We start from the raw sequence: 17,119 nt of genomic DNA, 5'->3' as shown, positions 1-17,119 counted from the left end.
TATCATGTGGAAAGACGTTTTAGTTGTGGGTCCGAGGGTGAACCGGTCTACGGTTTGCGATTCAACTTACCATTCGGGAACACAAGTGTTCACCCGGTGAGTTCTGCTATCGCCGAGCTTTTTTTTATTTCTTGTTTGCTGTCCAACCCTATATACATGTTCGCGAGAAATAGTTTTCCAACTGACCTGCAACGGGGGGTTGTTGAGGTAAGGTGTTGAGAGTCTCGGTTTCCGCTAGCTGGTGCTACAAAACGGTACAGATGGTAACTGAAGCCTTCGTGCTTCAATATTTATTTCCATCACGGTGTAGATCGTTGCGTTCCGATTACTCATTGCAACGAACGGTCGGTGACGCTGTAAGTGGATCCGTTTCCGTGGGTTTCAAGCGCCATTTTCTATCGCTGCATTCCGTTTCAAGTGAGGCATAAAAAGTAAACGATGGCTCTCGATATAAATTACATTCTGTTGGCAGCGAGAGGTGTTTGCGAGATGCGTGCATGCGAGATTTTAGCTAAACAGTTTTCCGATAGCCGATGCTGTGCATGTGAAGCCGATCCACGTTTTGGTACAAGTTATTTGTCACGGAGATAAACATCCCGCTTTGGGAATATTGCAACGCATGGTCGTAGCCTTTTTCGATTCCTTTTACACACACACACGCAAACATACAGGATGTGAGTGCAATTTAGAGCTTTTAATTTGGAGCAAGGGCTAAAGTATGAGATAAACATGCAACTCGAACTAGCCTTTATCGGGTGGCACGTACGGCACAGAACTGTGGTCTAGGGTTCCGCCCTGTTTTGCTTCCTGGATGTTAGCTCTTACGTGCCAAATATTGCTCTTCTCAAGAAAAAGATAATGAGTGTATGCTGATGATGACTGTACGCTTTCCGGCACAGCCCAATGACGTCAACCGGTTCTTATTTCTGTGCTCTATACTCCCCTAAAAACCAGCAGAAATATCTCTCCGCTCGCAAAGCATGATAATCCTACCTCCGGTGACACATGACAGGGGGAGATATAAGACAAAAAAACCCTCCCTAGCTCAGAACAAATGAAAACTAAACGACACGAAATGAAAATTAAACAGAACAGCTTTTTCCGGGGCCATGAAAAGTATTTGACATTCACCTTGATCCTGGAATAGAGCAGCGCTGTAGCACAACTTGTCATTAGTGATGGCGCAATGTATGTTTTAGGGGTGAATAAAGCAGGAGTTGAGAAACACTAGCACAGAATTGAGAAAGTGGAATGTATATAGTTGTATTTTTTTAGCTTACCTTGAGGAAGGATAAACTTTCTGTTTCGGCAAAATGTTAAGGAAATAAATTACAGTTCCGAATAGGTAATGTGCGTGTGAAAGGTTCACGATGAAAGGAAGTTTGAGGAGGTATAAGATATAAACGTTTAATTACTGTTCGTTTCCCGTTTTTAAGGACGGCAAATTGAAGCGTAAAACAAGTTTAAAAATAAAATTGTAATACAGTGAGTTGCGTAACAATAGAACCATGTATTTAAAAGGAGAACAAAGGAATATGGAGTGTTTTCATACATTTTTTTTTCACATGGTTGGAAAATATATGACTTTTTTACACTCTCATTTACTTGACTTCGCTCTACTCGTGGTAGGACTTGCAAATATTATATATCATAGTAGAGGCTCATTCATCACTCATGAGGATCACATCCGTTGCTCGATGATTTGTTGTCAGTTTTACCTACCATGCAAAGATTATTGTAGCTTTTTCTTTGTACTATCAGATGGTATCATCGTCGATTCTTCTTAAGGTGCATGATAAGCAATGGATTTTCGTACGTTGTTCTTGATCGATGATAAACTCCCCTGTGCATTGAGTAGTGTTCGAAAAAAGCATTTTGTAAAAGTTTTTTCCTTAAATGTGACACAATATTAAATACTTCCTGATTTTCTTTTGAACCGAGCGTTATATTGACTGCTGCTCATTGGGAGACACTGCGGATGTAGTAATCTTTAAATAATGAGACGATAAGCCAAGTAAAACGGGCTTTCAAAATGCCCTTCGATTTTTTATTGAAATATTTGTTTGCAGAAGACAGAAGACATTATTTATTTTAAATACAGCACAAGCTTTTCTATTTAAAATAAATAATTCAAAAAAGTTGTTTGGAGATGAACATGCAAAGTTTGGATCATCACGTTCAAAGAAAATCTTTGTGGCCACATAGACTTGTTCATGTTAGAATTTTTTTCGGACAAAAACCAGGTGTTCGTATAATAATGCTCTCCACTATAAATTCTTGTAAACGATATCTCTGCAAAAGGCAATGTTAAGTATCTCATTGCAACCGCCATTGAATTTATTTTGAATATGAAGGGAAAAAACAGAAAAAAATACCGGTGTGAAAAAGGGCCAGAATAATTAATTTTCACCCTAAATGTGCCCGTTGGTGCACATTAACCTTCCCTTTAAGAGCTTTTATCTATTTCCGCCATTTTCCTACATTCCAGCATACGTAAAACCTCGAATATCCACCGGATAGGGAAAGTAGAAAACGGTTATTAGTATTCATTTTATTGCACCACAAAAATGTTTTCGCTTCTCGTTTTTTTTTCTTTGCTCCTTACCATTTTCAGCTTTTGTTCGATGTTTAGCGTGCATAACCTGCGCCCTCGCGTGCGGCTAGTTGAAATTCATGTTTTGTTACGATATTTTTCGCATTTATGATTGCAATGCAAATCGGACGGTTTAGAAAAGTTTCACTCAATGGTTTGCTATGGATTTAGCTGGTTCGCTGCCAGGGTTTCGTTCCATTCAATTTCGTTGGCTCATGTTATTCAAATGACCAACTGTTTTTCACCTTCCTTAATCGCTTGCGTTCGTTGCGTTGTGGGAGTGAGTGGAATTGAAAATTGAAATTTATTCTTCCTGCTGATCGTAGTTCAAGTCATCTTACTTTCTTTTGTTAAAGATTATCGATCGTTTTGTGTGCTTCCGAGCTAAAGCAGGTCATTTGACGGCAACAAAACGAGCATAACGATTAAGGGATCATAGAGAAGCGAAAGTGGAAAAGAAAACAATGGAAGTAAACCCTTCCAGAAGAAAAGAGAGTGATTGAAAATTGTTGTATTATACTCGATGAAGAAGCGCATAAGAATGTGCTCTTTTACTGGCTAACAATTGCTGGGAAAAGTGGAGAATACGAAGGAGCAGGTGAAAGTAGAGACGAACAACACAAAATCGCTCCGGATGCAGGGAGACGAAGTAGTACATACAAGAGACGTACAAGAGATTATTAATGACCGTTGCGGGACCAGATGCACAGTCGAGCTAGTCGGCAACTGCATCCGGTCCACAGTAAGCGTAAGCCAACGCACCCCCTTCAACCCCTGTCGAACCATCACTTTCCAACCGCATTCACAAACCCATTTAAGGGGATGCACTTTGTGCATTTGCATATCGCCGTGTACAATATGGGTGCATCCGGGTGCAATATGCGCAGCAGTAGCAACCGAAGCGTCATGCTGTTTACACTAATGTGTGTCTCTCGCTCTCCTACGGTGTGGTTGGTCATGAGGGCGAAAACAACCTCCTTGACAGCGACGAGAGCTAGTGAGCCGATGGCTAGTGCGATTCTACTGCATCACACTGTCGGTTTGCCTGGACGATGGCAGGTACAATGCTAATGCGTTTGTCGGTGTGTGTTTCCGGTTGAGCGGAGGTTGAACAGTTTCCGAAAATATGTTCCCCGGCCGAGGGATGGATAATGTTGTAACCGTTCTACGTAATGTTGTTAGAATATGTGACATGACATGATGGGGTTGGAAAATGAGGCACCACTACAAAGTACGGTTGATTGAGGATTAGCTTGTTTGAAGTTTAATATTGTGATGATATTTATTTATGATATTCCATCTGCTCGTTCGGAGTTTTTACCATGCTTTGTGCTACAAATGATTTAAAAATATTTTATCGAAAGAAATGCACAGAAAAAAGGAGAAAAGAATTTAAAAAAATGGGGCATGTCTTAAACCGAAGGCAACGAGTCAAACCCCGAACGCAGCAAGTCGAAAAATGTGGGCCGCCAGTCCAAACTAAAACGTGGGAGCCTGTAAGAAACAAACTTAAAATTTTATTTTAAACAGGACTTACTACGCTTTTTATTTTTCTTCTGAGACTACTGCCTTGTCTTCTTCGTTTTCAGTTTTTTCTTCTTTGGTCTTCCATGAAGTATGTCTGCCTCCCTTGACTTTGTAGGGAACTGCTCGACAGCAGGAAGTAGGAAGCTGCTCGAAAGTAGCATGAACGGCCCAACCCGTTGTCGCCCCAACAAAAGGAACCGTACTTATGTAACTCGAAATGAATAATGTAATTAAATGCTCTCTTACGTTCTAAGTAAGTAAGTCGTTCCTAACCACCGTCGTTCGTCGTCATCCGAATCCAACACGTGCCCTTGCTTTCTGAGCTCAACAACCCAAAGTGACTCCTAAAACTTTTTAATACCTTAGCTGTTTGTCTAGTACTGTGTGATCCGATCGGGATACGATATCCGATCCTGTGGTGTTATGGCTGGCGCTTGTGTCATTTTTTCCTGCTACCATCCCTTACTATTCGTTTACTAAGGATCGAATTCGAACAACAAGCTCACACATTCCCTTCCTCTTGTTATCGTGTTTAATTGTACTCTTAGCAACTTATACGAGAATAGTTTGCAAATGTGGATTTCATTCCCATGCTAACCACACAATCACCTCATCATAATAATCACCATAAAAAAACACCTGCAATCAGCAGCAAACTCAGTTTTCCAATTTGGCTGCAACATGTCTTCCAATCATCATGCATGTAGACTGAAAACTGGGTGAATACTAAGCTTGTTTATTTGATACGAAGCGATTATGGAAGTTTGCCGTAGGCAACCTAATTCGAGTGAGTCTATTTCAGGCTAGAGTACAGACGGCGCAATTTAAAGAACATGATTTGTACCATACCTTTGCGGAGGTTATTTAAAGCCAAGCAACGAATGCAATAACGAAAATCATTTTCCACTGGAGGCCATATTTCAGTGAAAAGCAATCACTGCACCAACGAGAGCTTTTATTGTGTTCCCCTCCTATGTGTATTGATTTACAGGGCCCTAAGGAAAGGAACGTTCATAAGAAACCCATACAATCCTTTCTCAGCCAAGTCTCTTGGAAGAAGCTGGATATTAAACGTCTTTGGCTGGTGGGGATATCATCGGCACTGATAATATTTCACCGAACGCTCACATATTCTCTCCAGGGTGCAGCTAGTGGAAGCTGAAGAGGTTCGTTAAGCTGTCGAATGGAGGTGTGAGAACGGAAAGAGGAGAAACCATTCGGTGTTGCATCTCGTAAATCTGCTAGCTAGTAGCTCCGATTTTCAACACTTGAAATACGAGACGCTACGGTGTGAGATCAAATGCACGTACCAGGTCAATTGACAATCGAGTGTGGGGCATGAAGGCAAGAGCGCATTTAGCTGGGCGAGAATCGAACCGCTCGAAATAGACGAGAGCATCGAGTTCGAGGGCGAAATACTGGGGACGGAATGGGTTTTTTCTCAAGAAAACCGAGTGTTCCTTACATGATAATGATTTTCCACGGTTTGTTGGCTTTTGGTAGAGCTGCTCGAACGCTTACTTTTATTGGTTGTAAGTTTTGATGTTTTTGACGTCATTGCGATGAGCTTAAAGCTTTTTGTGGGTAATTTCCCACAAATAAGAGTCTGATCAGGCGTACCTTTATAAACGGCAATCCAATGAAACTGATACACTGTTGTTATCGAGGTATCCAATTGTACTTATTTTGGTCGTATGTTTATTCAATGGCTCAACCACAATGTATGTGCTTGTGCGCGTGTGAGTAATCATCCAAAGAGTAGTTGACGTCGAACCTAGGCACAAAACCTTGAAGGTTTGTTTTCGACTGTAAATGACGCTAATCATGACAGCACAGGCATCCGTGCCGTCTCGTGGTTTTCTGCCTACGCCTCAAACACGGCAGAGCGTGAGAGCTCTAGAAAGATGAATGGCCACAGATATTGGGTGACGGCGCTGTCGGGCGGCTCTGGCATGTTTCATTCAATGTCGGCCAATTCAAGCCAAACGTTGGAAGGAATTTAGGAAAGAAAACATTCGAGATCGAGGAGAGAGAAAAAAATGCTCTCGACACACCAAAAGAGATGAAGAGAGTCTTGATTTGGGACAGCGGGATTTGTTATTTAATAGAGACACACGGGTGCAAAGTGGAGGACGGCAACCAAACCTCTGGCGACATGTTGAATCCACACAGAGCCTTTGGGCGTGCCATTTGTGCTGTGCTAGATTTATTTTTATTTTGAGTGGATTTTGATTTCACTGACCACTGTAGAGGACAGACGAGGATGGCTCGAAGGAAGAAGGTAGAGTGTTCTGTGGATGACGTGACAGAAGCAGAATTGTGTTGGACAGATGGTGGAACAAATTGGCTGTTCGCATTCGTGTCTAATGTCTGATGGCTTGCGTTAATCATTGAATTATGTTATAAAAACCATAGTAGGAGTTCAAATTTCAATTAATCTTTCAGGGCTTTTTATAGTTCATAAGAATATTTCATGTTTGCTTACTCACGTGCGTATTTCTTCCTGCTCAAGGTGCAGTTTTATACATTTATATTTAAGTATGACAGCGCGTCACAAAATTCTCAACACCCTGTGTGATGATTGAAACAATGAACATTATTTATTAAGCCATTTTCCTCTATTTCCTGGCCTTATTCCGGACAGATAGGTTTGCTTCATATTGAGGAATTGAAATAAGCTAAAGTTTTTCATTGTGGTTTTATTTCTCTCCTGTAATTCACTATACTGCTCTTAAATACCGTCGAGTACAATAAAATAAGACACATACCAAATCGTACATGCTTGGACAGCAGCCAAACAGGGCTTGTCGGAACAGTAAACGTCATCCGCAATCAACTGTGGCTATGTTCTTGAGGTCTGCAACCATGTCCTTTTTCGGAATTTACGAGGTCGCCGCACAGCTGATGCGATTGGATTGAATCGTTTGGAATTCGAAACAATATATGCATGCTGCTTGTATGTCTTGCCGTACAATAATATTGCTGCCACTGCAAATGATGCCCATTCCAGCTGGATGTTGCATGTGGTCGAATTCTTGGAGACTGTGGTAAAGTAGGTGTGCAAAGCTTCTAAGAAGCCATGCATTGCAATGAAAACTCTACTTTGTGTACATAAGCTTGGATAGAAAACAGTCAACAGATTCTTTGTGGGCGTAATTTAAGCCCGATGAAAGCTTTGAAGATGGTAAAGAACATTCATTTACCATTTCTTCGAATTCATTTATCCTCTGCTCTTAGAAAATCGCTCATTATAGTTACGAAAAAAAAAAACTTGTGGCTTAACATTATCCACACTCACCAACGGAATTTGGATGAATTTTCGTCGTGGGATAATGAAACTAAACGAATCGCCCACACAGAATGTGTGAAAATAAAAGATATCACAGCAAAAATAGAAAAGGAAATTAAGAAATTTTCTATATACACTCTCCTTACACGTGGGTATTCATGTCCAAAGAAGATTAGCCCAAACTGATAAGCCTATGCATTGCACAAGCTTCCTTTTTTTGGAGATTCAATTAAAATTGACTCTAGCATTATATGACTCTGAAATCTTAGCACTATTGTTCTCTTTATTCTTCAAGCACAATATTTTAATAATTCCACTGTTTCTGGCAGAAAACGTAAAATGATAGGAACTAGAAAGAAAAACTAGTAAAATCGATACGTTTTCCACCTAGGCAAACTGTTCATGTGAGCTGGTCGATAGAACCTTCCTTATCCAATCATCTTTATTCCCGTGAAATTCCTTTCCCAGCACGGTGTTGTGTGAGGCAAATTCAAAAAGCACTCAATACGTGTTGTGCGTTTAAATTCAACACTTGCACATGATGAACAGCGGTCATGTTTGGTGTGGATTTTATCTTAACTTTAGATTTATTCACAGTGCTTTTCATTGTTTTTTGTCCACCGAGTTAAAACCTGTTCGTCTGTTGTCTAAACCGCAATTTAATGTTGTTATAACTTTCATCTGGTTCCATAGTTTCCGAAGCAGCAGCCAAAGTTTTCTGACCAAAATTGACCAGCAATTCAAATGAAACCCAACGTAACTCGTTTCATATGAAAGGTCATGTGCGAAATATTACACACACTAACACCAGCCCGGTGACTAGGCTTGTCTGCAGTCTGTCAGGCATGAGTGTCCATAGAACCGAATAGTTTAGGTCAGCTCGGAGCATGAGCATGATTGGAATGGCATTAAGGAGGATGTCATTTCCTAGACGGGTGACTTTCTGCACTGTCAGTAAAGTAATATGCAGGAAGCGTACGTGCAGTTTACAGATGTTTGAAAGGAAATAGGAAATGTCTGTTTGTGAAATCTCATCCGTGTGACGTTTCGGGATGGTAGCGAAATCAGCAAATCAAGGCGTTATTGTGGAAGTGTATGTTTGCATTGTTAGTTTACTAGTTTGTATCGCTATTTGTGACCGCCATCTTCAATCATTTATGCAATTTAAATTTTCGTTCTGCAGTACCTTTTCACGTAGGCATAATATTAAATTTTCATACTTTCGTATTGACTAAGTCACGTATCAAAACTGTAATAGCCTTGAATTAGCTTCTCCTAACACCAATAGCAATCTGATCTTGATTGAACTAGTTTGAAAGAGCAACACTGATTACTCTCTTTTTCATTATCTGCCACACAACTTCCGTTAGCGTCAACTTGCCCATCAAAAGCCGAGTAATTATTGTATCGACATCCAGCAATCTCCTGCGACCGCACCCTTTAATGTTTGCTCTTCGTCAAACTTTCGCAACGCCTCGGCTTCCCACAAGGGTTGAATTATTCACGTTCAACGAATAATTCATGTGTGTTTCGTTGCGGAATCTTGAACCCACCCCACTTCACCCGACCGAAGTATATCACGCTTCGCAAGGATTCCCGGACTGTTTGGTAGCCGGTCGACGCTCGTCAGGTTGCTGTCAGGAAGCGTAACGATGTTCACCCAGGGATTCGATCGTTTTTCGCCATACCTCCCACCCCGGCACTTTCGGGCTCAAGTACTGCGTAAAGGTAAATTATGCAACGTGTGTTGGGAAAAGCTCATTAAAGCTGATTTGTTGCCGAATCGTTTCCTGGCCGGGGTTTTCGGTTTGCCCGATTCGCAACACCACATGGTACGGTTGCATACAAGCAACTGTTTGGGCATTGGGTTGGGTTCGAGAGGGTGAAAGTGGACGGGATATAAGTTTTTTCCCGAATCGTTAATGTAGCGTGTGCGAGTGCGTGATCGGGTGGATATATTATTTTTATGTGGTAAAAGAACGTTTTTATGCGATAAAGGTGTGTTTGATGAAGTATTAGTCTTATGGGAAAGTAATGGTTGTGTAGTGAAAAATAGTCCCAACAGCTGAATGCTAAGTAGCCTTGTAGACCGGAACATGGCACACCAGAAAAAGGAACGTTTTTAATGATTTTATGTGATTTTAATTAAACACTTATGTCTGAAGTTAGCTAACATTTTCTTTTAATGCTTTTTAAACTCATTATACGCTGCACCAAAAAAAAAAACTTGGAAAGATGGGACCACACTTTACTTCAAATGGTGGGCTCCAGCGCCATGATAGATAGCACACATTGATGGGTCCATATAGGGACCTACACGACTATTAATGTATACCCTGCATGCAGTTTATGACCACATAAAATAAATTAATTGTTCGATGGAAAGAGATAATTCATTCCTGAGCCTCGTTTTTCCGATGCCAGACTGCAGTATGATGAAGCGTACTGGACGGTCAGAACTTTCAAGACCGTACAAGTGCCACGTCTACGTGCGTTCCAAGAGAATGACTATCGGCAAGCAATAGGCCGACGAGCATGATGCATGAAGTATGTGTTGCTTCAGTACGCTCTAAGCTTTAAATTTATAGACATTTGGGAAGCGAGTTCTTTTGCTGGTGTGAGCGTATAAGCAGTTGCTTGTGTGAGTTTGGAAAGAATATGGTTTTATTTGTTATATGAAAATTTAAATATTTTTTACACTCCTAGTTTGCTTACATTTAACACTCACTCAGATTTATTACAGATTTTACAAAGAGCAAACTTGAATTAAACCAGCGCAGAAAATAAAGTGCTTGAAATGGTACAATTTTTACTGCAAAACATTTTGGTAATTACCTCTAAAAATATGAATTATTATTTGATTTTTCCTTCTAATACCCTTTCAAGTCTGGCTGTTGTACAGGAAACAAAAAAAAAAATCCTTTCAAGTCTAGTAAATGCAAGCATTATTTTTAAAGACACTTCAAATGGTCTACTGGAAACCACTTAAAAATAAACCCACTAAAGAAAAATCGACTTTTCTTCTCAACACCAATCCAAACTGACGAAGCTAAGAGCTCGGTCAACAATAACCATGCTTGAACGCAACCCTTTTTACGGTCTTCGGAAAACTTATCGGAAAGTGTATTTTGTCCTTGGTGCAGTGTTTGTCTTTCAGAAAACCAGCATTTCCCAGCGCGGATGTCACCTCTATTTTTGCGGTGTGTAGTGACGCCGGCAACCGACGTATATTATTCTTTCTGTTTGGCGGATTCTTCTTCGTTTTTTTATCTACCACAGCACTAATGCTAGCTAAGGCATCATTCCCAAGTTTGTTTGTTGCATTAAAGCCTTTCTCTCTTTCTGTGTGTGTGTGTTTTCCCCGGTACTTGCGTTCGTTATCACTTGCGCCGTTCCTACTCAATTTCGTTTGATTTTACCGGGCAACATTGTGACAGCGCATCGTTCGAGCTGCAAAACTCTGGGAGTCGCAGCAACTTTGTTCTACCCCGGTGGCACATAAATCATGTTCGAAAAGGTCACGCGTACTTACATCGCCAATACATCGTGAAAGGCCATCCACACTGGGAAGCTAAACGATTTGACAGCGACCTTGCGTTAGAAATACACTATCGACTAGATGCAGTAACGATGGTCTGCTATCGGCAAACGCGAGTTTTATGTCGCCCGGAGGACCTCGGCGACTGTCGGAGGTCATTTATCTAAGTGCTCGCACTAGTGAAGCTCCGGATTTATGATCCAGCCGTCACACTCAACGCACTGAATGGCGCGAATGTTTCGGCAAAACCTTGGGGGCTTTTATGGCTCAAGATGAGATGTGATATTTGCATGATTGAGTGTCGCTTAACGGCTCAACCCATCGCAGACGCTTGCACACCGTTAGCTTTTCTTAACCCGTGGAGCGTGGAGTGTGAGCTTTGATTGTTACTTTTCACTTTACTCAACAATGGTGATAGATTCCTCACCTCATACAGTCAACAATGGATGATTCGACTACAGATAACAAAACCCCATTGGCATGCATCCCATGGTTTGATTAGGAATCAGTTTTCTGTTCCTGGAAATCTTGTTGACGTCGAACCAAATTGACTGCAGCCGTACCTGGCTGTATGTGTGCCATAAACCGTTCAAGCTAACATATTCTCCACATGGAACGTCTCAGTTGGACGATGGGTTAAAGCGGATGAATGGCGAAAATGGCAGTATGTGTTTTGCTGCTCTTTCTGGAACGGAGAATCGATTTATCTAAGCTACATTTCAATTGTCAATATTTTATCGCTGAAACGCTGTTCCTTTGATAAATGTGGGATTTTTCTTTTGGCATTGGTCGGGGCTTTTTCTGTCAACACGAACGTTGGTAGATTGGAATTGTTAGATCAATATTGAGATGAGATAATCTGGATCGCAGCACCTGTTCAAAGGTGCTGCGTTATTATCGGATCACAGTAAAACGTTTCACGGGAACAAGATTTTGCGTAAAGAGTTAGAGGTAGGGCGATGCTGAAATTTGAGTTATGAATCGCATTCGGTTTCTACTTTCTTATTCTACTTATAAATAAATTATAAAACGAGCTTTTCCTTTTTTTTCATTATCATCAAACAATGTCTTACTATTCTGGAAGTAATGTACGACAAAGGAGGAAACAAATTTACCATTTTTACTTGTCCATCGATACGTTTTCTTCTGCTCACCGTGACAGCTCAGAATTTTACGGTTGCAAGTGAACGTCACAAAAAACTGGGACAAAATGGTTACCATGTGGTACTATTTGCGTAGCATCACAATCCATCGGTGCACCGTTCAGCAGCAGTATGGTGCATTCGGCAAAGCAAACATTTGGGTATGCATCGCGAGAAATGGACTGTCAGAGAAAGAAATGAATAATAAAAGATTTCAAGTACTTCCCTACAACACAAGTTCTAGCAATGGATGCTACTCGAGCGACTGTATAAAGTGTGATGAGCAGGAGGGTAAGAATTTCTTGTGGCAAAATGGAAAAGAAAATACAGCTGCTTCGCTTTGCTTGACGAGTTAGTTTAACCATTTGTCTGAAGGGGTTTTAGCTTGCAAAGCTTGAGTACATTTTGCTTTGACAAGATGGTTTTGAATGGGTTGAATAGTTTTAAGCTCGTTTGTAAATTTATGGATTGTTTTTCATATTATTGGATAACTTTGTTTCACGTATTGGGCGGCTCGGCGGTGACGAAATAACGACGCCGATCTTCACACGCTAGTTGTCACATTGCACACAGGGGTTTAAATCCCATTCGGACCGTTCCGCTGTAGTTAGAACTGATTATCCAACTACGTGGTATCTCAAGGCAAGTCTAGTAAGCCATTCGATGGCCGGAGCTACCTAGCGGGTCGTCAAGCCAAAAAGAATTAAAAAAAGGAGAAGTACACACAATATTTACAATGCATTATTCCTTACAAAATTATAATCGAGTATGCCCGGGATAAGGCAAAGAATAAGAAGTAAATGCCTTACAAATATGATCAAAAAATATTCTACACAAGCGGTGTTGACAATACGGCACTGGACCGTCAAAATCAATTATAAGTAAATAAAAATAAAATTCCTTAAAACTTGTGTTTGCGCCTAGTGGTTAGGCTAAAAGCAAGCCACTGCCATTTCGAATGATCTCGAATGTATAACACAAGTTTTAGAATATAAAACCAGAACAATGAGGTATTTGTAAACTTAAAAGATGAGTTGTAAGCAACTTAATTAATTTCCATATGAGTTGCAGTTACATTTCTTGCAGTTTTTAGCAGTTTAGTTACATTTCTTGCAGTTGTTAGCAGTTTAGTTTAGTTACATTTCAAGTTTTTACCAGCTAGCACCCTTCAAAACTATAAGTGTTGATGTAAAAGAAGATAAACGGATGTTTAAAGTATTTAATCAGGTTTTTTATGTGGTAGATCCTTAACCTTCATTATAATATATCTGATTATTGCTGCATAGAGAAATGCACCGTGAATATAACAAAAATCTTTGCCAACATACTCCCGATTTGACGAGGTTTAGCTTTGGGTGCGATGTTCTTTTTACAGGAAACAAGAAAATGCTTTTATCTTGTCAGCATACACTTTTACGCCTACCCATAATGGCGTTCAAAGCAACATCTAAACGCTTTAGAAAATAATTTCTCTGTAATTAGATACAATTTGTAGAATGTTTTCTTCTTCTCCGTAAAATTATCGTGAGAATGGGCCAACATGGGCAAACAAATATCGCCGTTCTACAACCTTCTTTAATGTATTCCCGGAAGGATAATGAAATTTAAATATATCTACATCCCTGCACAGCTCGTGCACAGATCGGTAGTGGAAGTTTTAATTCAATTCTCCACCATTATCAAATTCAAGCAGTGAACGAACGATCCATATGAGGGCAGGTGTTTTTCTTCGAGAAGAATAATGTTTACAATTTTACATTTTTTTCGTACATTATCGAACGCTCGACCCAGCGAAGTGATGATGAAAAAGTTAGTGACACTTTCCTTAGCGCGCTTTCGTCCCACAAGATGATGACTGAGTGACAGCGTTGTTTCGGCACGGTGTTTACTATGTGTCTTAAATATTCATGACCATCACCCGACATCGAACTCAGCTGACTGGGGCTTTCGGTTTTGGTACGAACATGAAAGTAAATTCAAAGCTTTGGTTCGCGTGGAAGTTACCGGCGTTGTGTGTGCAGAACTAATTAATATTCCACACCGATCGTTGAATATCCCTTTCAGGTCGCGTTTGAAACATTCGATGGCTTACTTATTCCGTTCGGTATCTTACGAGTGCCTGTGCCGTAATCTTGCTCAAGAACACTGCTAAGAAAAGGTTCACTTCACAGCTGGCAAACTGAAAAGTTTGGCTGCTAAAGGTAAGCTTGTCTCAACACATCATTTACACATGAAAGCTGTTGCGTTTGGTGTAGATGTGGAATGAAATTGTTCGGCCCAAAGTGTGCACCATTATGCTTTGCTGGTGCTTAATTCAATTATGAAAAGCAGACATCCGTTTTCCTTTGATGCTTCGATGGTGCGTACCAGTTTCGAACACGCTTACTGCCGATGGGGTCGAATTATCGAACGTCAGATTCGCCTTCGTGAGCTAGAGGTGGTGCTTGCTGCATCTGCTGTTGCTGTTGCTGCTCACGATAATCATCCTTTCCATTTGATCCTGCATCACATCAAACACACCCCCGGCTAATGGGTGGAAAGAGTTTTTGAGAAAGAGAAAAAAGGCTTAGAAGCGAGACAACGCAAAGCAACAATGAAACGGATTTGCTTAGTCTAGCGCACGGATGCTAGTCTTATGCTCGACACGAAGAAAAAAAAAAAGAATGCAACTTTGAGTGGCTGGCTGCTAGAGGAATAACAAGTCAACCAGTATTACCCTTTACGGGTTTCGGTCGATGTTTGCGAGCTGATCAAAGGACTCTTTCATCTTTTTGCTTGTTTAATTCGTTCAACTTAAAAAAAAATGAAGAGAAAAGAGATGGTTAAAAAAGCTATTTCATGAAACTAGTTACTGCAGTTTTTTTACCATTGTCTAAAAACTCACTACTTTTCCGGAATATTTTGTTGTTCTCTTTGTGCTTTTAGATAAATTTCATCAAATAAGAGAAGTCGAAAGCAAAAGACACTCAAAACTTCATTTGATTTGTGTTGCTTTGCGTGAGAACTGAATCAATGCTAGCACAATGTTTTATGATGCAGATTGAATCTTCTTGGGAGAAGTATTAGCTTGAAATTATATTTTTCAAGCGATTTTATTTACTGTCTCAAGTCAATCTTAACTCTTATTCTCTGCTCACATTTTGCAGGATTTTGCCATTCGTTTTTCCCGTTTGCACCACGATCCGTGAGATTGCTCTTGTTTTTCTGATGTTTTGGTTATTAATAATTGAACTTATTCGACAAACATTTTAACAGACAAATGGAACTTAAATAAAATGTACAAATAGCCTGCAAAAATGAATCAATATATTACAACTTGATGTTGAGAAATCATTTACTGTTTATTCGATTTATTTATTTTTCATGGGCCAAAAACAATTTCAAATCATTCGTGAAATCATTCTAATGGCTTACAAAATTTGTGTATATTACGTAATTGAATGAAAAGTTCACACTATGGAGGATCGATTCTGTTAAGATTTGAACCACATTTTGTTTACTTCCGGAACGCTTGGGTTCGCCTTCTTACACCGGACCACCATCTTATATTAATGTGTTTTTTTGTGACACTTTGACCACTCGCTAAGAAAGGCGTCTGAGAGGCCGCTTTGCATTAACTCTTGCCGTGTTGAGCGAGGTTGAGAAACAAGAATGAAAACGTTAGTAGCGCTGTAGGCTGTCAATTTCGAATTCGATTGACAAGGCGCTGAAAGTGTAAAATACCTGCGAATAATAAAATACTAGGCGTCTCCATCAAGTTCCATTTAATTTTATTTACAATTCATTATGACGGTACAGTGGCGTATTGTCAATCCATTTATATTTATTTGATTTTCTTGAAATGCTTGCTTTTATTTTTAATTTTGCTGGACTGATTTAATTGTTTTTTAAATTACTGTTTGTTATTGCTTTCTTCTGGAAATAACTAGTTAAACTTATGAAGGAACATATTCATATGAAGTATGTGAAAAAAAAAAAATGTGCCCATCTCATTACCTAATAACATTAACATGACATGAACATACTTTCTGTTTTTTTATGCTTATTTGCGTTGCTGTTTTTTTGTTTTGTTCCCTAAATGCGTGTGAATCAAGCTGAAATTTAATAACACTTAGTCATATTGTGGCCCGTTAAAATGTAGGTACCTTATTTGGCAGCCTTTCATATTTGTAGCTCTAACCAAATTTTGAGACATTGATCGATAGCGATACTTGGCCGACCCGACTCTCAATTGGTGGTTGTAAACTTTGTTGAATAAACCTTCCTCTCGCTGCAGGCTTTGGCCAATGGTGAGCGAAATAATGCACCAAAGAACCCCAAAAATTGGAGTGCAAGTGACGCAGTATTCATTTTACATAGGGAAGCGAGCTTACTACCTTAATGGGGGATTTGTGTGCTCCCTTGTGGCAAAACCTTGTGTGTAATGGATGCAGGTCAACCGTTAGCCGCTAATGAGTTTCCGGTGTGTATGCAAAATTCTATGAAAAACGACCATCGTCCACCGTAGGGCACCACGAACTATCGAAATGTTCGAGTGGCCAGGAGAATCCACACCAAGGTACGGCATTGTTCCAGGCAGGCTTGCTTTCACACCGTGCAGTGAGTAAGAGTAAGAGGGAAAAAATACATCCACATTACCTGAAATCAACAGCGCAACGTAGAAACATGAAAATTTTACGATTGCCTATCACAATGCTGATGCTTCCTCCGGGTCAGTTCCTGAAACTGTGAGTGAGGTCAGTATCACCCGGAATCGTTTGGAAAATGATCAGCTAGATTTAGTTTTTCCTTTAGCTCCGCTTTTCCGTTTTTCAATTCATCCTGTCCTGTTGTTGCATGATGCATGTTATTCTATTTGCTACTCGATTCGACATTTGCTGCTGGTGGTGAATGCCGCTGTCACTCTCAACAGTTGCCGATGGCAACATCACTGCTCGATGTGCCATGCGTGTGACATTAGCCGCGTTGCACAATCAGCGAAATGTACCCTAGCGTGACGAGCACGGTGTCTGCTACGAGTGGCAGCCATT

General features: G+C 40.3%; 1 protein-coding gene across 1 annotated transcript in view; it reads left to right on the top strand.

The window, feature by feature from the left end:
* LOC126565490 (uncharacterized) overlaps positions 1-17,119 on the top strand; it is a 500,287-nt gene that overhangs the window by 208,947 nt on the left and 274,221 nt on the right. The gene's annotated exons all lie outside the window — the stretch shown is intronic.

The sequence above is a fragment of the Anopheles maculipalpis genome, chromosome 3RL (assembly GCF_943734695.1).
Source record: "Anopheles maculipalpis chromosome 3RL, idAnoMacuDA_375_x, whole genome shotgun sequence".
NCBI classification, from domain to species: Eukaryota; Metazoa; Arthropoda; class Insecta; order Diptera; family Culicidae; genus Anopheles; species Anopheles maculipalpis.
The sequence above is the reverse complement of the archived record's forward strand: the minus strand, read 5'-3'. Positions and strand labels throughout refer to the sequence as shown.